Genomic DNA, 21,568 nt, shown 5'->3' with positions numbered 1-21,568 from the left:
TAATATCATATTACTAACTATGAGCCACACAAGAAAGGTTATTAAATACGCATCAGATCTCATAAAAGTAATTGCGATTGGGGATTTGACACGGGATATGTCAACAACTTCAAATATTAATAAAAGGGCTTATGAAATAATAATAAAATATGAAATATAGCTACATGTTTATTTTCCTTTTGTAGATTTGCACAAAATATTCGAGTGTGGGGCATGTAGACTTCCGTACAATCAGTATGCAGGCGACAGCATGAAAGATTGCAGGTCTCTCTCACTTCTAATTCGGTGTCATGCCGCTTCATGATCTTAGAGATATAGAGGGATGTATGTCCTTCCTGGTCATGTTGTTAGCAAACGACATGGCAAACACAAACGACATGGCAAACATGAGGGAAAGAGGCCGCGAAGCTGACTCTTTTTGTTTTCTCCCAATTAACTTTAAAATCTCTCATTGGTCAAATCGGTGTATTCGGAGCAAAGGCCGCTCTCCCAGCTTCGAGTGCCGGGCTCCTGCTCCTGATTGGCTTCTGCTAAAGTGGGGGAAGTGTAAGATGTAAAAGTGCTTTGCTACCGAGTGGAGGAGGAAGTGAACAGAAGGAGAAGGGCACACTCTTGTACTGGTGCTACGCTAGTAAGAAATGCAGGTCTGTACCTAAACGGTGAGACTTGTATCCTTTGCTAGTGTGCCACTTAGAGCCTGTGACAGTCACCTTCTGATCAGTCCGAGGTACTGCTTCTAGCATCATGCACTCAACTAGTGATGCGTAGGTGTTCTCATATGTCTTGAGTTGGCCGTCTAAACATTTGACATATTCCATCACGCACAGTCTTGGCACGGAGTCAGATTGGTTTGGCAGACCAGCAAGGGGTCTGCCTGCACACTGGAATCCACCGGGGTTTCAGAGGCTCATAGGGAAGTACCTGCATTCCGAATTAACCGAACGCGAGACCGCGTACTTGCATTTTTCGGACGCGTGCCATTAATAACAGACCGCTGCCGTCCATGACTTCAGTCGCCGAACGCATCATGGAGTGCCGTCCTGACCACCAGGAGGGTAAAGTATTCGATGCTATGACGTGGGGCTCCAATATATGTTTCTCAGCACCCTGTTCCTTTGAAACATATTTTTCTTTTTGGAGTGGTGGAATACAGATGCTTGATGGTGGCATAGTTTTGTGCCGTAACTCGGATTCACGTGTATGAAGTCAGATAAAGGGATTAGTGTTCCGGTTAGTGTCGTTTGTATATCCCCAGCTGATCACCCCATGTTACTGAAAATGTTTGTCAAATAAAAGTGTTTGTGTGACGTTCCTTTAGTCATTTTTGTTGTCTTGGGATGTTTTGAATGAATAAATCTATTGTCATTTTGATCACAACTTCTCCCTGAGTTCTGATTAATAGTACCTTCCCACTTTATTATTAAAGTCTAGATTTGAAACATAGTAGAAAGCTTTCAATTGGCGAACCGCTGCCAGGATCCAAGTCCTTGGCACTTCTGTGGTGTTGTCAGTTTTCGTACTTCGTGTACAGTCCCACATAATGAAGAAATAAAAACAAAAGAAAAAGAAAAACATGGTTCATTTGAATGCTGTAGATATTTGATGCTCTGATTGTCTTTATTTCTTTTGTTTAAAGTACGTTTGTGTCAGCGACTTCCGCGTCATTTGTCGACCGTATCCCTGTCGTTGCTAACGGCGTTGTCTTATTATTTTTTGTGGTGTTTACTGTTGTATTTGCTTTGTGCACGGCTGTTTTGATTCTGAATCTCAGAGTATTGTAGTGCGTATATCTTGAGAGTTAGACAATACGGTTGTCCACATGTCGTTTAGAGTTTGTTGTTGATTGAGAATTTGAATGATAACGAGAAGTAGGGCTAGACAAGTTAACTGGGAGCGGGAAAATAAAGCATACGTCGTGAAGGAAGAGCGCAATGAAACGGTTGAGCCACCTTTGAACGTAGGGAGGCGTTGCTGTTGACTGGAATTAGCAACAATGACGTCGTACACCAAGGAAATAAGGGAGACGGAAGGGATATGACTTTTCTTGAGGGGAAAGGCAGTGTCAGATCGCGTGTAGTGGAAGATGTAAGCGTACCACAAGATACAGAGGTAGATGTGCTCATTAGAAATCCGGACAGAGAAGACAGGACGGTATCAGTAAACAATGATGCGGACATAACACTGCAGAAGTCATGTATGAGTTCGGACGATCACGATACTGGGGAAAATGAAGAGGAGTTCAATATAGTGGCTTATTTAATGAGAATGGAGAAGAATCTTGATAGACTAAAAGAAATAGAAGAAAATGTTAATAGACTAAGAAGAATGGAGAAGAAAATTAATGAGTTAGTACAAGATAATAACGAGCCGAGTACGGACATAAAAAAAAATCGGTGCTCAGGTAAATCAGATGCGAGAGGAACACAAGTAATGGGCAAACACCAAAGCAATGAAAGGTTTAAAGATTGCACATGATGCTAAGAAGATGGCAGTGCCAAGACAGTAGCAATTGTCCCAGACGAATAGCAGCTGAAGCATCGAAAATGAGCAAACATATAGGATTGCATAGACGAGAGGCGGTGATCAATTTGAGCAAAAAAGTGGAATGCGTGGAAAACCGGCAAAATGACGAGTCAGCGGCCATGGACAAATTAGAAAGTGAGCTGCGCAAAGTAGGGACTGGTTCGGAGGTAATTACAACTCCAGTGAGCGAGACTGAAGAGGTCCGGACTCTCCTTTCGTTCAAGTCGCAAAAGGAAGCGATCAACACTCGCATGGAGAAGAAATTGGAGGAGGCGCTAAGGAAACAAATTCAAATGCGGCCAAGCGCGAACACAACAGAACCAGAAACAAATTCAGCCTGGACAGATAACTGCGTACCGTTAGTAGCGAGCAGAGGACATGGTGAGATGAACGTCACATTTTCTCGAAGCCGAGGAGATATCACAAATGAGGGGATGTCGAACGAGGACGTCCAATGGTCTGATATTTTCCGAAGGACGGAAGTTGTCGACGAAACGCCATTTGATTTTCAAAACTTCTTACAAGTCCGAAAATTCGAAGTTTTCCGAGATGAGGGTAGTTTTACTCACCCTCACACTTGGATATCACAATTTGACCTTTCTTTACCTCCAAATTGGCATTGAAAATACAAGCTGGACTTTATTTGTGGACACTTGCAAGTATCAGCGGTATATCAGCAACGAGTGAAAGTTACCAGCAGTTTAAAGACCGCTTCCTAAATATCTACTGGTCCAAGGAAACACAAGAGCGCATAAAATACGAGATGATTGTTGACAAAGATTTCGAGAGTTCAGGCTACCAAAGCCCAGTCAAGTTCGTTGATGCAGTGATTGACAAGAACCAGTATCTTGACGCACAATGCTCTACCGGTGAAATCATTCGTCATTGTTACACCAAACACCCGTCAGCATATCAAGTATTAGCTGGCAGGTGTAATGTGGACCTTAGTACTTTCTGTAACACACTTTCCGAATTAGAATACGCATTCGGAGCAGAGAATATCAGAGAACACAGACGAAAGTCTGACAGATACGTCGCAGGCCGTAAGTAGCGTCCACAATATAACCATTACAATAACAGGAACGGAAATGCGTGGAATGGAGCGCCTTACGGAAACCATTCACAGTCGGGAAATTTCGGGAGTAATGAAGTAGAACAACGAAGAGACAGGAATGGGATCCGCAATAATTATGTACTACGCAACAGAGGGTGGAATGGAAGGAGGAATGAAGGCTAATCACCACAAAATAATGGATGGCGAATACCACTGTACAAGTATTTCTTAGTAACCTGTATCAAGTGTATAGATGCACAGTTGGTCATCCCAGAGCTGAATAAATTACAATGTTGAGCGTAGAAGTGTGCCGATTTCGCGATGGGAACTTCGTTGTTTATTTGAGTCCAATTTCGCGCCAGTTAACATGTTCTCATAGCAGTTTTGCAGTTTGCACGGAACGACAGAATCGGGAGTCATGACAACGATAGAATTTTATATCTTCGAGTCCGAAGCAAATGCACGAGTATTGGGGACGGAATTCTTCTTGTAACATCTTAGAGATCGGCTACAATCATATTGCTTCTGTTTACTGTGTGTGTATCGCACTACACGCCCTTGTACGATCCGGCATATAATTCGTAGTATAGTGTGTGAGAGGGATATCACTGAGATTAGTTTGCGAGATTCTTGGAGGTATTTTGCAGGATGGTCGTTTATTGTCCATGCAATAGGCGTGTTGACTTTCTTGTGTGTTTCGCTGTGGTTTGTGACCAGTGCCCAGTGCAATGTGTCTTCGCCGTGAGCTGATTATTGTTATCCCCAGTGGCGCGATGTATTTGTGGTGCGTTTCTCTCTCTCTTTGTTTTCTGTGGATGTCGCCTTTGGTGTGATGTTTCTCGCTAATTGGATATTTTATTCGAATGTGGTTACACAGATGAGCTATCATGTGTAATGCAGTTATTGTTCACTATGGTTATTCACCTGTGGCTTTCGTATGTGGTTTTCCACACTATTGTGTGATGATATTCATGTGGGTTTTCGCGAGTAATTCGCGAGCCTGTGAGCGGTTGATCTTGGGCGATAGTTTGCACTATGTGGCTTGAGCACGGAATGAGAAAGGCACTTCGGTATGTTTTTGCAGAATGAGCGAGGCACACCATCAATTTGTGAGAAAGAGAAGAATGGAAGGAATGTAGCTTTGCAGTCAAATGTCGATAATATCTTGTGCTTTTTATGTTTGTTTCAGGAGCTGGAGTGGTAAAGTTTTGTACAGCAACCTGAGGAAAACGGGTGTCAGATTCAGCAAAAAGAGAAATTCGCAGCAATTGTTTTAGGGAAGAATAGCGAGCAGACTGGTGACGTCAATACTCATTGAGATTCACGTCATACACCAACGTTAGTGTCACCTTAACAACAACGAAATGGGAATATATTAGTCTGCATATCTTTTATTGTAGTCGGGTTGCATGAATAAATAGTGGACTTAGATAGAATGATAATGAATTAAGTGAATGTGTAGTCTAAGCCACCTTAGTACTCTGAGTGCATGAAACGTTGTGGGAAATTAACACACTATCATACAGTACAACACCTCACCACTACTTAAGATTATAAAGAAAATTAATCATTTAAAATTATTGCTGTAATAATATCAAATTTATGTAATAGGAGTATATATTTTTTAAGAACTGTAAACCCTTTTATTGTTTTATTCTTAGGGTAATCATTTGTTATAATTCACTGTATTTATGTTGTAAACATACAAGTAAAAACACGGCACTGCTTTTCCTTGTATGGATTTGGCAGAGTATTAGCGGCTGAGTTGATGGCGGTGTGTCAGGTGAGAGGTTGCAGACACCGGAGCTGCTGTAGCAGTGAGGCAGACGGGCCACCACTGAGACAAGATGGTCAAGGCCATATGCCAGCCCTGTGAGCAAGGGTGGCGCTGCAGGCGGTGGCTGACTTATGGCTGCAGGGCAGCTGGTCGACGTGATGTCATCGGCTGCATGAATAGGGGTCAGGAGTGGGCAAGCCCCTTCGCGCCTCCCACTGGCAAAAGGGGGCTGGTGTGGCCAACACCAGAGCACTTTCCGCTGCCGCTGCCACTACAAGGTCTCGAGGAACCTTCCAATGAATGGAAGTCCGAGGCCGGCGCCAGCGGGCGGCACTTGAGGACTGCTGATTGGAGGTATTACGTGTCTGAAGACACCGTTGACGGCGATGGGGGGAGGTGATTGATCTCAAACCTGCGTCCATATGCTGCACAGATCCTATGATGGACGTCTTCCACAGTGGCTATGCATTGCCAATCCCCACATCATCCAAGACGGCAGGATCAAGACGCCACTAATTGCTGCCACAGACAAGGTCCTGCCACATGGAGGGTGCTGCCTGTACTGTACATGCCGAGAGAAAGTGGGGGGTGCTGCCTGTACTGTACATGCCGAGAGAAAGGGTGCTGCCTGTACTGTACAGCTGTAATCCACCTTGGCAAACACATCCCACATAGCTGCCACATCATAAGGGAGCTGTAGGAAGCTTTGTTTTCATTATTGCTTTAAGTATGTTTCTTTTATATATTTTTTATATGTGCCATGCTGTTTTCATTATACAAGATTACATGTATTCTCTATGCTTTATTATCAAATTTTATTTTTTCGTTTAGTGTAAAGATTCACATGTTTCATGATAATCATATGCTGTTTTGTTGTGTTGAAACTTATATCATTGCATTTAAGGTACAGACTTGCACGTTTTAGAGACATAAGATGCACAGATAACTTCCCAATTTAACCTAGTAATAGTTTATTTTTAGATGAATCTGAGAGCGTTTGTAATCAATATTCTGTCAAGGAATGAATGCAGCCACGTGTATAATTGAGCTGGGGTAGTAATTTTCCCATGGGGCAGAGAACCCTCAGGACAACAATATTATATTCAGGTTAGGGAATAACCTTCTCTGACTCCAATTTCAGGATGAGTGAGTGGATAAATGTCTGCATGACCCTGTAACTGTTTAGAAATTGTTATTTAAATCTTGGCCTTCAAGAATATGACCCAATGGTACGCCTATCACATTTTATTTCTCATTGAAGTTTGTGGGCAGGCAGCAGAGAGGGTATGGAAGACCCTAGTAATTGTGGTAAAGACAGGGTATAACAGTGTGCTGGGATTTATGGTGTACAAACATTGATTCATGTTTATTTCTTTGATAATGACCAAACTGAAGTGGAACAATTTATTCTGTTCTGTGTCACACTAACGTTTTAAAGTGCAACACCCCTCATGAATAAATCTGAGAGGAATGGGAAAGTTGTGAGAGATTGCAAGGCACTCTCACTTCTAATTCGATGTTATGCCATTTTATATTCTTAGAGAATATGATCTTTATTGCGATTTTGACTTCATACATCATGATGGAATGGTGGGCAGTAGTTAATGCTCTTGCTTGCATGCTCTAGGGAAGGAATAATGGTAAGCTTTACCTGCATTCAAAGGAATGGGGAGCTGATTCAAATGACTGCAGTAAAAGCGCACGGCGACAGTAGGCCGAGGGAAGCATGCTTTTCCTGGGAGGATACATTTCCGGACAGCCGAGTTCCGCGGTCTCATAGAGCAGGCACGTTGACTGACGCTGGTTGGGAGGCAGCCACCTCCAGGGAGACTGCGTAGTGCCGAGAAGTCGCTGCTGTAATGGCCAGCGCATTGTAGGCCAGCAATAGCAGCAGAGAATGGGCCCTTGTTAGGCAGGAAGCCGACAAAAGAACTGTAGGCGTTCTGCGAATTTCCATGGAACAGGGCAACTGGCTCCCAGACGTCCAGACACTGTTACAAAACATATTTTAGAAAGCATGAGGCTTTTAGCGAGTTTATGGCCTTTCTTTAGAAACTTTGAAACGGACGCAACAGGGGAGATAACAAACTTATGTGGAGGGATGTACTTCCATCCTGGTCAAGTTGTTAGCAAACGACAGGGCAAACATGAGGGAAAGAGGAAGCAAAGCTGAATCTTCTTTCCTTTTCTACCAATTGACTTTAAAGTCTGTCATTCGTCAAATCGAGGTATTCAGAGCAAAGGCCGCTCTCCCAGCTTCGAGTGCCGGGCTCCTGCTCATGATTGGCTTCTGCTAAAGTGGGAGTAGTCTAAAATGTAAACGTGCTTTGCAATCGAGTGGAGGAGGAAGTGGACAGAAGGAGAAGAGTACACTCTTGTACTGGTGCTACGCTAGTAAAGAACTGCAGGTCTGTACCTAAACGGTGAGACTTGTATCCTTCGTTAGTGTGCCAATTAGAGTCTGTGCCAGTCACCTTCTGAACCGTCCGAGGTACTGCTTCTAGCATCATGCTCACAACAAGTGATGCGTGGGTGTACTCATATGTCTTGAGTCGGCACTGTCGTGACACGGAGTAAAATTGGTTTGGCAGACCAGAACACGGGTCCACCTGGAATCCACTGGGGTTTCAGAGGCTCATAGGAAAGTACCTGCATTCCGAATTATCCGGACGCAAGACCGCGTACTTGAATTTTTCGGGCGCGCGCCATTAATAACAGATTGCGGCTGTCCATGACTTCAGTCGCCGAACGCATCGTGGTGTGCCGTCCTGACCACCAGGAGGGTAAAGTATTCGCTGCTACGGCGTAGGGCTCCAATATATGTTTCTCAGCACCCTGTTCTTTAAAACCATATTTTTCTTTTTGGAATGGTAGAATACAGATGCTTGACGGTGGCATAGTTTTGTGCCATAACGCGGATTCACGTGTATGAAGTCAGATAAAGCGGTTAGTGTTCCGGTGAGTGTCGTGTGTCGATCCCCAGCTGATCACTTTGTCCACCATAGACCCCATACTAGTGAAAACGTTTGTCAGATAAAAATGTTTGTGTTTTTTCTTTAGTCATTTCTGTTGTCTTGTGATGTTAAGTACGAAAAAATCTATTGTCATTTAGATCACAGCTTCTCCCTGAGTTCTGATTAACAGTACCTTATCATTTTATTATTAATGTCTAGATTTGAAACGTACTAGGTGGCTTTCGAGCATACATACCTAATAAGTTACCAAACGCGTGCATAAAAACGGGATTTTTCGGTGCTTATACCTCGGCTTCCATTGGTGATAAGAAGTAAGATGCAAGTGTTTCAGATAATGCTGTATACCCAACAGGAAGATCGTCTTACAAGGGAGCGCTTGAGCGCAATGCTACAAGCGCAATCAGTAATAAGGCATGTTTGAAAGTGTTGTGTTAACAATTATGACAGCAAAAATATTAGCTGCTAATGACTCACCATGTGCATCAGATGGGCGACAGAAAATGAGTGTACGGAAGATGCAGAGATCAACCTTCTATGGGATGGATGTATAACTCTTCACAAAATGGACATCGTGGATATTCAAGAAATATTCAAAACAAACCATTAACGGGCGTCATGAACACCGAATCAAAGGTGGGGAGCCACTGTGATCACAAATGTTAGCATCATCAAGATCGGGGATTTACAAATCGTGACGAACGTGCAGCTAGGTATCCGATCTGAAAGAATACGTACAGAATCATACTTTACGAGGTGATGAGAACTGATGGAATGTGATGGCATGCAACCGAATGCGAAACAGTAGGTAGTGGAGCTTATCGTGGAATCGGCTATGCTTTAAGGCGTAGTTGTACATACTGTGAGGATGTGTTTATAGGCACGGCGAAAACAAACATCCAGAGGCTGAATTTGTCCAGTGGTCCCAGGTGGTATGAGCTGCTATGTCACACACTTTTCAGGGGGGATAATTTGCTCTAAAAGAGGTATGATCTTTATACGCAGATTACAGCGAAGCAAAATCAAGTTATTTTGACCAGTTTTTGGCCACAAGCATTGCTCATACTATAGTAGTAGCTGTCTCATGCCCATTTTCCCGCTCTTGCTAGCACAGCGTAAATATTCCTTACTGCCCTTGTAAGATCACGCACAGGAGGAAGGATCGTAGGTAGCAGAGCAGCGCCAACTTCTCACACAACAATAAATAACTTCCTAGCCAATTCATCATCCAGATAAGCCATCGGCATAATTGAATACGAATGTGTTAAGGCGCTGACGTTAGTTATCTCGATACAACTCTCTTGGTACCTCTTATTTACAGGATTCCTTTCATATGCATTTTCTCTTTAAGTCCCGATTTGTCGGAGAAGAAAACAAATTCTTTACTGAACAAAGGGAATAATGTGTTCATCTCAGCCACATATTTTGGGTCGATTCCACAGTTTTCTGTGCATCGTCAAGTTGGCCCTTTGTTTGAAATTTCTTTACCTGGGGTCTTCCAATTCTGTAGCGCTGTTTGAAGTTATGCAGTCATCCACTGCTTCCCTTGTAATCACTGCAATCTCTGTCGCCTGCAATTTGATGTGCATAACGTAGTAGGTGAATGACATGCACGTCCTGTAAATTGTATCCAGCATCCTGAAAAAGTGGAAGCACCAGTTCTTGTGAGAAGTGCGCCTTGTCCTGCACTGAATACCCGTACTTTTTTTTATGCAATACATAGTGATATTGCTGCTAACTTAATCGAAAACTGTCCGTAATTTTTTTTTACTGTGCTGTGGTTGATCTTCCATGTCGTATTTACGTTTAGTGCTCGCTACTTGGACAAAAATTGTTGTTTACTAAGATTCACTAAAGACGGGATTTGTGGCTGCCTGTCCGACAAATATGATGAACTACGTGTTTCGACCCCTGTTTCAGTATCACTTTCACTTGTTAAGCACGTATCGTCGTCATTGCACTCCTCATGTGCATTCTTTTCACAGTCGAGCGTATATGAAAGCACACATTTCACTGATTCAACTTGAAGAAACGCTAAAATTTCAACTACCACGGCCTTCTCACTCTGCGAAATTCCTTGGGTTACTTTCTGACAAAATGTCAACTTCGGCAAGTGTTGTTTTAGCTATAATACAGTGTATGCTATGTTTATCGCTGCCATTGCCCTGCGTATCACCAGCATTATTAGTACTGTAGCACTGCTATGCGTTACTCGTCGACCAAGCATTTAATCAACGCTCCGTAGCCTCATGCTGTTCTCACGGTTCGATAGCCCCAGACCTGGGCCCTGCAGCCTTTAGGAGCCAATATTGTGGTTGCATGGTAGATAATACGTGGGGCGTCATGCCGTAGTGTCATTATCCACAGAGTCAAAGTACGAGTATTACACACTCCCTTCTGCTTTAGGCTCCTGAAGCAAAATGATTGGTTCTTTTTGCATTTGATGCGATCTATCGTGGACTTTATGTGACTTACTGAGACTCCATTAGTTTTTGGGCGGTTCCTCGGAAACCCCACAAGAAGGGCTTGTTGCTATAGTCTCGCCGTCACCAGTGGACCAAAACCAGCCAAGATCTCCAAGATGGATACGCACAGCAAATGGGTGAAATTTTTACAAAATGTTTCCAAGATCTCGATTTCGAACAAACCTCGAAAATTTTCTTGTTAGCTTTATCCATTTCCAAGACAAAGAGGTTGAGAGTTACCCTACTTCTACATCTGATATCCGGTTTGAGGTGAAATCGAAATAATAAATAACCACAGAAAATTGCTCAGTATTTAACGCTGTAATCTCTAGTCGTTTTTCTAAAGGAATCATCTCCTTGTTTTCAAAAATCTTAATCCGTCATTGATAAACAACCCAAAAACTCGTTTCTTGGGTACCACACCTAGCCGGGGATTCTGAGACGTCAGCGCATAGTAAATGGTTGAAATTTTGTCGATGTATCGAAGATCTTGGCCTCGAAAAACCTTTCTTTATCACCCTAATTGTACACATAAAATACTCATGTAAAAGTGAGGCGAAAAAGTAGTCTATAAAGTGACTTATCTCCGTGAAATATGCTTTGACCTGTCTCCGTTAACATCTCGGAAGCACATGCAATTTTTTTTTGTAAGTAAAATTCCATCTGAGGAGTAAAATTTCAGTTTCACATGAGTAAAGTATCTAAATTTTACTGATCAACACATTTCTTTTGATATGACTTACGTGCCCTGCTGCAGCAGGGAAAAGTAGGGAACCAGCGCACAAACGCACCAGTGCGAGCACATTTAGTATTCTATGACTGGAAAGTAGCCTCATTCTGCCTCATTCTTCCTTCCTCAGCTCCTTTAAAAATTTTCCCAAAAATTGTGCCCTGCAAACATGTTCGTGCTTTTGTGTACTTGTACAGAAGACGACAGTGGTAATGATAAAGAGACGGAAAAGTAATAAATACCGGAAGATGGTAGACAGTGGTTGTCTTATAGAAAGATAGAAGCAGACATTATAGTTAGTAGAGAAAGAGGGGGACACAGCGGCAGTGCAACACAGGTGACAGTGACAGAGCAGTGCCAGGTAAATAGTGAAGGAGATGAGACTACCATGGGTGGAGGGCGGGAGGGGGGCGGGAGAAAGTGGAAGTGGGTGAGAGCCAATGCTGCTAATGAGAGACAGAGTTATGACAATGGCAGTGGGGAAAAGAGAGATAGTAACAGTGAGAAGAGGTGGCAGAAATATGAAGCAAGGAATGAGACAATGGCAGAAAGAGAGAGACAGTGAAAGTGAGAGGAGACTGTAGTGATAGGACAGAACGAATGGGTGTAACAGCTACTCAGGAGACAATGACAGAGAAACACAAAGAGGTCATGTCTTTGATTTGGGCTGAATAAGTCAGTGAGAAAGGGAAACTGGTAGAGAATGGGTATGAGCGACAGCAATGGGCTAGTGTGTGTGAGTGAGAGTTAGAGGGGCTTCTGGGAGTCTGGGGTGAGTTGCATGTTTAAAAAATGCTAATATGTTCACATGCCAAAAGTTTTCGGAAATTTTCTAAAGGTGCTGACTAAGACAGAATGACGCAATGGTACTTCACTTCTTAGGTTTTTTTTAATCGTCAGTCTTATGACTGGATTGATGCGGACCGCCACGACTTATCTCTTGTGCCAACCTCTTGATCTCAGAGTAGCACTTGCAACCTACGTCCTCAATTAACTGCTGGATGTATCCAAATCTCTGTTTTCCTTTACAGTTTTTGCCCTCTATTGCTCCCTCTAGTGCCACGGAAGTCAGTCGTTGATATCTGAACAGATGTCCTATCAACTTGTCCTTTCTCCTCTCCGACAGCAAAAACCTCCTCGTTCCTTACCTTATCAGTCCACCTAATTTTCAACTTTCGTCTGTAGCACCACATCTCAAATGTTTCGATTTTCTTCTGCTGCGGTTTTCTCACAGTCCATGTTTCACTACCATACAATGCTGTGCTCCAAACATATCTCAGAAATTTCTTTCTCAAATTAAGGCCTATGTTTGATACTAGTAGACTTTTCTTAGTCAGGAATGCTCTTTTTTCCAGTGCTAGTCTGCTTTTGATGTTTTCCTTGCTCCGACCGTCATTGGTTACTTTGCTGCCTATGTAGCAGAATTCCTTAACTTCATCTACGTCGTGACCATCAATACTGATGTTAAGTTTCTCGCTGTTCTCATATCTGCTACTTTTCATTACTTTGGCCTTTCTTCGATTTACTATCAGTCCATATTCTGTATTCATTAGACTGTCCATTCCATTCAGCAGATCATGTGATTCTTCTTCACTTTCACTCAGGATACCAATTCATCAGCGAATCGTTTCATTGGTACACTTTCACATCGAATTTTAATTCCACTCCTAAACCTTTCTTTTATTTCCATTATTGCTTCTTCAAGGTACAGATTGAACAGTATGGGCAAAAGACTACACCCCTGTTTTACGCCCTTTTTAATACGAGCATTTAGTTCTTGGTCGCCCTCTCCTGTTATTCCCTCTTGATTCTTGTACATATTGTATACTGCTCGTCTCTCCCTATAGATTACCCCCATTTTACACATAATTTCGAACATCTTGCACCATTTTACATTGTCGAACGCTTTTTCTAAGTCGACAAATTCAATGAACATGTTCCGATTTTGCTTTAATCTTGCTTCTATTATCAGTCGCAAAGTCAGAATTGCCTCTCTGGTGTCTTCACCGTTCCTAAAGCCAAACTGATCAACTGGCACATCCTCAATTTTCTTTTCCTTTCTTCTGTATATTATTCTTGTCAGCAATTTCTATTGCATGAGCTGTTATGCTGATTGTGCGATAATTCTCGCACTTGTCAGCTCTATCAGTCATCGGAATTGCGTGGATGATTTTTTTCCGAAAGTCAGACGGTATATTGCCAGACTCTTACGCTCTACACACTAACGTGAATAGTCCTTTTATTGCCACTTCCCTTAATGATTTTAGAAATTCTGATGAAATGTTATCAATCCCTCTGCTTATCTGATCTTAAGTCCTCCAAAACTCTCTTAATTTCTGATTCTGATAATAGATCCCCTATGTCGTCTAAATCGACTCCTGGTTTTTCTTCTATCACATGATACAAATCCTCCCTCTCGTAGAGGCTTTCAGTGTACTCTTTCCACCAACCTGCTCTCTTCCCTGTATTTAACAATGGAACTTCCATTGCGCTTTTGATGTTACCAAGTTTGCTTCTAATTTCAGTGAATGTTAATTTGACTTTCCTATGTGCTGAGTCAGCCTCCCGACAATCATTTGCTTTTAGATTTCTTCACATTTTTCATGCTACCATTTCGTCTTAGCTTACATGCACTACCTATTTATTTCATTCTTGAATTTCTGTATTCCTCAATTTCCTTGAACATTTTTGTACTTCCTTCTTTCAACGATCAGGTGAAGTATTTCTTCCGTTACCCATGATTTCTTTGCAGTTACCTTCTTTTTACTTAAATTTTTCTTTCCAGTTTCTGTGATTGACCTTTTTAGAAATGCCCATTCCTCTTCAACTCTACAGCCTAATGGACTATTCTTTATTGCTGTATCTACAGCCTCAGAGAACTTCAAGTGTATCTCGTCATTCCTCAGTAGTTCCGTTCTCACTTATTTGCAGATTGTTTCTTCCTGAATGATCTCTTAAATTTCAGCCTACTCTTCATCACTACTACATTGTGATCTGCGTCCATATCTGCTCCTGGGTACGCCTTACAATCCAGAATCTGATTTTCGAACCTCTATCTGACCTTGTTGTAATCTAACTGAAATCTTTGCTTGTCACCCAGCCTTTTCCAGGTCTGCCTCCTTCTCTTGTGATTCGCTATTTCTAGCTGAAATTTGTTACAGAACTCAATTAATCTTTCTCCTACCTCATTCCTACTGCCAATCGCATATTCTCCCGTAATCTTTTCTTCTACTCCTTCCCCTAAAACTGCATTACAGTTCCCCATGACTATTAGATTTCCATCCCCATTTACATACTGTATTACCCTTTCAATATCCTCATATACGTTCTCTATTTCCTCATCTTCAGCTTGCGAAGTCGGCATGTATACGTGAACTCTCATTGTCGGTGTTGGTTTGCTGTCGATTCTGATAAGATTAACCCTATCACTGAACTGTTCACAGTAACACATTCTCTGCTGTACCTGCGTACTCATAATGAATACTACTCCAATTATACTATTTTCTGCTGATATTGATATTACCCTTTATTTTTATGACCAGTAATCCTTGTTTTCTTTCCGTTTCACTTCACTGTTCCCTACTATATTTAGATTCAGCCTTTGCAGTTCCCTTTTAAGATTTTCTAGCTTCCCTACCACATTCAAGCTTCTGACATTCTACTCCCCTACTCGCAGAGCGTTATCGTTTCGTTGATTATTCAATCTTTTTCTCATGGTCATCTCCCTCTTGCCAGTCCCCTCCCGGAGAAACGAAGGGAGGGTCTATTCAGGAATCTTTTGCCAATGGAGAGATCGTCATAACACTATTTCATTTACAGGGTCCATGTCCTGTGGATACACGGTTATGTGTCTTTAATAAAGTGTTTTCCGTTGCCTCCTCAAACCTCATGCCGTTCACCGCTTCTGATTATTCAACCTTTAGGGGCAGTTTTCCACCCTAAGGACAAGAGAATGCCCTCAACCTCTGACCGCGACTCCGCCCTCTTTGACAAGGCCGTTGGCAGAATGAGGGTGACTTCTTCTGCTGGAATTCTTCGTCCGCCAATGCTGATTATTAATCAAAATTTCAGCGGCGGCGGGTTGCGAGCAGAAGACACAAGACGCTTCGACATTGAATCAAATTCGCTGCCGCTAGACAATGGGTGCACTTACTTCTGAGTTAGAGTCTTTAAAACAAACAGCAACGCATTAGCATTTTCTGTGCACCGATAAGGACATTTCTCCGCTGATAATTGGTTCGTTTTTCAGATGGTTAACTAGATGTCCTTTTAGAAGAAGCTTCTGTTTCCCGAAATTCCACGATCTCAGTTCGTTTTCATTCTGAACTGGGAAATAAAATACACAGCACAAAGTGAGGCTTCAGGTCACTTTTCGTATAATTCTATTTGCAATTAGTTCTGGTACAGTTTTGTTGTAGAGCGAAAACGAACACGGATACAGTGTGTAACTAAATTACGTTTATACAGCTTCCTAACATCAAAAAACTAAAAAAAAAGAAATAAAAGCCCCCTCAAACATGGACTTTAATATGCAGACCTTATGAGGTTGCGAGGTGACGGGGTGGAGAAGAATTTGTACCTCTTTAATCCTGGCGAGTTTTGCATGAGAATTAGACATGCACTCGATCCCCTCCTTACCTACCACCTAATTGATTATGTTCGCAATAGTAACAAATGAAATTGATGGTGGACGCTTCTAGTTGGTAAAACAAGGAGTGCACACTCACAATAATTTAATGAAAATCATTATCTACTTAGTGAAGAAAAAGCGAAATTTCATCATAATAAACGACAGGGAATTGGATTCTGCGTCTGTCTATGAAATGATAAGCGGCTTAAATATTACAACGTAATCTATTACAAATCAGAACGCAAAGGTATTTGATTATCAATACAGACAGTAGGCTATACGGTAGGTTATACAGAACTACACAACAGGCCATTAAAATCGTCACACCACAAAGATGGCTTGCTACAGATGCGAAATTTAACCGACAGGAAGAAGATGCTGTGATATGATTAGATTTTCAGAACATTCACACAAGATTGGCGCCGGTGGCGACAGCTACTACGTGCTGACATGAGCAAAGTTTCCAACCGGTTTCTCATACACAAACAGCAGTTCACCGGCGTTGCCTGGTGAAACGTTGTTGTGATGCCTCGTGTAAGGAGGAGAAATGCGTACCATCACGTTTCCGACTTTGATAAACGTCGGATTGAAGCCTATCGGGACTGCAGTTTATCGTATCGCGACATTGCTGCTCACGTTGGTCGAGATCCAATTACTGTTAGCAGAATATGGAATCGGTGGTTTCAGGAGGGTAATACGGAAAGCCGTGCTGGATTCCAACGGCCTCGTATCACTATCAGTCGAGATGACAGGCATCTTATCCGCATGGCTGTAACGGGTGGTGCAGCCACGTCTCGATCTCTGAGTCAACAGATGGGGACGTTTGCAAGACAACAACCATCTGCACGAACAGTTCGACGACGTTTGCAGCAGCATGGACTATCAGCTGGGAGACCATGGCTGCGGTTACCCTTGACGCTCCATCACAGACAGGAGCGCCTGCGATGGTGTACTCAACGACGAACCTGGATGCACGAATGGCAAAACGTCGTTTTTTCGGATGAATCCAGGTTCTGTTTACAGCATCATGATGGTCGCATACGGGTTTGGCGACATCGCGGTGAATGCACATTGGAAGCGTGTATTCGTCAGTATTGAAATATGAGAATGAGAGTTGGCTCGAGAACCAGGGACCCCTACCCTCTGCATTGCAATAGATTCACGATAATGACTGCAGGCTCTAATGATCAAATATTACTCCCCCTACTATAATGCAGTATTGTGATTGGTAGTGACAGCTCAAATGTGGTCACATGGAGAAACAAGCAAGGTGGACTTGTACCAAAGTGAGTGCGTATGCTGTTGAGGGATTCAGTATAAAAATGGTAGGTCCTACAATGCCGAAGCCGCAGAATACTGTACCAGTCCTGAAATCTGCGGCACGTCGTCGGTAGGCAGCGTTCTGATGATGTAGGCACTGACTTCTACTGTGCAGCAGCTGTGTTTCAACCTCTGTCCTCGAAGGCTGTCCGAGCATTCTAAGTTCTGCCGAAAAAGTGCTACTAAGTCGCAAGACCATCCGAGTCCGACGAAGATCAGGTCCCAAATTCCTGCGCAAACCCAATGCAAGAGCGAAGCCAACATGCCCAACTCCCTACCCTTGAAAACCGCTAATCAGCATTCACTGCTGATTCAAAAATTCCCCTAATCTGTCTCAGAACATTATACTCGCCAATAGCGACCGTTCCCTCCAAACTTTACGACGTCAACTAGCCACAGTTTAAGTTGACCAATCATGCCTCTGCTATGCAGCTGAAGGGACTGAACTTGCCGTTTGACCGGCCATGAAAACAACATGGCTTGACCACCGGCCATCCGGCGCCAGACAGTCGCGCCCAGCAGGGCATCGTCCACAAGTTTTCTCAGAGTCATGAGGACAATGCAGGCCGTTGTCGCTAGCACTCTTCGTTCCGGACGCGCCGAAACGGTAAACACATAAACTGTGGCAACACTCAGACTTCTCACAGGTTGTTTCGCCCTGCATACAATAGAGGAAACTTGACCGACGTCAGTCGTCCCCCCAGGCGCTTAAGCCCTTTGATGAACGACCCTCTCAGTATTCTCAGAAGTGCAGCCCCCAACTGGAAACACAGTGTGCCACTTCCTGCGGTGCTCTCCTCGCACAGGCCACCCATGGAAGAAACCCGACATGCATAGGAATGAAGTGAAAAGTACTTCGAGATCTCAGTACAAATACTCTCATTACAATAACCCTATTCGGCCTGTTACCACCGAGCAATGACGTAAAAAATGAATAAAATTGATGAAAGTGAGAGTTGACATGCAAAAGAGGACATGGAACCTCTCAAGGTATGATCACTTGTTCGATAGGAGAGATGTGTTTCACAACAGCGAAGATGAACGAATGCTCATAGCTCTGAGGCAAGCATTTTGGAGTCCATACCTACTAGAAATGTTTTTCTTGTCCTGGCACATACTACTTTCTCCCAAAATACGCAAATCAAAGAGCGTACGTAGAAGATGAGTTTCACAGTGTCGAAGATAACATAATCGCAAGGTATGCACTTTAGAGCCTATGTTTAAAGACGTTTTCTTTCTCCTTGCTTTGGCATAAGGAACCTCTCCTCAAAGTGTGTAAAGGAAAATTAGTTACACACTGTGTGACTGGAAACTTATCTTTACCAGAGAGATACTCCTTGGTAAGACTTAAATTTAGAACATAAATGGATGTCGTTTAGTCTTAAAATTGTGATTAATTCCTTCTTTTAAGAACTCTGTGGCAAGTCCCTTGTCCAGTGATAAAGCTGTAGTTTTTCCCTCCTAAAAATACGTTGCTGGTTGCAATTTGGAGTGGTTAACTTAGAATCCATATCGCTACTGTTCAGTATAAACGTAAATTTGTTTCTACAGTCTGGGTCTAGTAGGCCATCCTATTAAGTTGCCTAATGAAAAGTACCCTAAGAAAAGAATTTTCCTAATCATCATAACTGGGGCCCTAGATTAGTATCTGACTGTATATATCAAAATGTTATGCTCCTCTGGCGCCGTGAACAGAGCAAATGATATAAGAAAAAAATTTACATTGTATAAATATTCATTGAATCTGCATGCAGTGATTTAAAAACTGCACACCATGTAAATGGATGGATAGTAAAATGTACACACTCTCATTTCAGTTCTCGCTCTAATAGAACCACCGATCCCTGAATGAAAAATACGTGTAAATACACCGACGAAGCAAAGAAGGATTTTTTCGGCATAATCGAAAATTAGTGGTGTTTCTATGTCTGGAACATTATATCTATCAATATTTCGCGCCAATCTCGTCTGGCGCTAGTAACGCCACTATTACGATACAAAGTAGATTTGCCTTAAAAAACCGCTGTAACGGTCTTGAACGATGGTTACCTTCACTATTGGACGTGATGAGTTGATGGTAGTCAAGAATTCCGTCACAGCGACAGAGACGCCAATTTCAAAACCCCACTGATTTTGAACGAGGCCGTATAATAGGGGTACGAGAAGCTGAATGTTCCTTCTGCGATATTCTAGAAATACTTGGTAATAATGTACACTCATGCTCATAAATTAAGGATAATTGCAGAATGTGGTGTCACACAGCGTGGCACTATACAAAACTGGCGCTAATACCATAGGCACATAGGGAACACACACAACACAGATTTGTAACTCCACGGTATTGGTGATAAGTTGAGAAAACCGTCCCAAAACACATGTGCTACAAACCGCCACTGTCTCGTGCGCATGTACCCCGACATCAATATGGAATAACATCACCATGCACACGTGCACAGGCCTCACAACGGGTTGGCACACTCTGGATGAGGTGGTCGAGCAGCTACTGGGGTATAGCCTCCCATTCTTGCACGATTGCCTGTAGGAGCTCCTGAAGTGTCATAGGGTTTTGAAGACGCGCAGCGATACGTCGACCGAGAGTATCCCAAATGTGCTAGATGGGGTTTAGGTCTGGAGAACAGGCAGGGCCTCCATTCGCCTGATAACTTCTGTTTCAAGGATGGCAGCTCGGTGGGACCGTGCGTTATCTTCCATCAGGAGGAAGGTGCGACCCACTGCACCCCTGAAAAAGCTGACATATTGCTGCAAAATGACGTCCCGATGCACCTGACCTGTTACAGTTCCTCTGTCAAAGACATGCAGGGATGTACGTGCACCAATCACAATACCACCCCACATCATCAAACCACGACCTCCATACAGGCCCCTTTCAAGGACATTAACGGGTTGGTATCTGGTTCGTGGTTCACGCCAGATGAAAACCCGCCGAGAATCACTGTTCAGACTATACCTGGACTCGTCCGTGAACATAACCTGGAACCACTGTTCCAATGACCATACACTGTGTTCTTGACACCAGGCTTTACGGACTCTCCTGTGACCAGGGGTCAGTGGAATGCACCTTGTAGGTCTCTGGGGCGAATAAACCATGTCTGTTCAGTCGTCTGTAGACAGTGTGTCTGGAAACAACTCTTCCAGTGGCTGCAGTAAGGTGCCGAGCAAGGCTACCTGCAGTACTTCGTGGCCGTCTGCGGGCACTGATGGTGAGATATCGGTCTTCATGTGGTGTTTTGCAATGTGGACGTCCCGTGCTATTGCGCCTGGACACGTTTCCTGTCTGCTGGAATCGTTGCCATAATCTTGAGATCACACTCTGTGGCACATGGAGGGCGTGTGCTACGACCTGCTGTGTTTGACCAGCCTCAAGTCGCCAGTCGGCATTTTCAACAAGCAGTCATCACTAGCGCGTCTGAAAACGTCTGCACACTTAGTCGCTGCATCGTACTCTGACATGCACCAACAACCTCTGCGAATGTGGTCTGCTGCCAGAGCCACCGTGCGCCATATCCCGAGGTGATTTAAACTCGCAAAGCGCCCACCAGAGCGTTGTTTCACCATGTATCAGCATTATCCTTAATTTATGAGCATGAGTGTAGTTACTGTATATGATTTCTGGCACCGATGGTCACGAGAATATGCAATCGCAAGAAGACCGGCCTCCGGACAGTAACGCGGCTCTAGTGAGAGGGAACACTATCGTGTTCTGCGTATGGCTGTGGCGCATGGTAATGCATCTGAAGCAACAATTTTAGCAGCCGTTGCCACCACAGTGCCGCAGCGAACTGTTACCAGTCGGCTAAGTCAAGGACAACTCCGAGCCAAACGCACTTCAGAGTACTTTCCACCGACCCCAAACCGCCATTTGTGACTTCAGTAGAGTCAAGCAAGAGTTCATTGGAGCTCAGGGTGGAGATCCGTTCCGTTTTTTGATGAAAGCTGGTTCTGCCTCGGTGCCAGTGGAAGGTGGCCAGCTGAGGACCTGTAACCAACGTGTCTGTGTACAAGACACAGTGGACATACACCTGGAGTTACGATTTGGGATACGATGTCGTATGACAGCAGGAGCAATGTCGTGGTTT

This window comes from Schistocerca gregaria, chromosome 6 (assembly GCF_023897955.1).
Source record: "Schistocerca gregaria isolate iqSchGreg1 chromosome 6, iqSchGreg1.2, whole genome shotgun sequence".
Classification (NCBI taxonomy): Eukaryota; Metazoa; Arthropoda; class Insecta; order Orthoptera; family Acrididae; genus Schistocerca; species Schistocerca gregaria.
The sequence above is the reverse complement of the archived record's forward strand: the minus strand, read 5'-3'. Positions refer to the sequence as shown.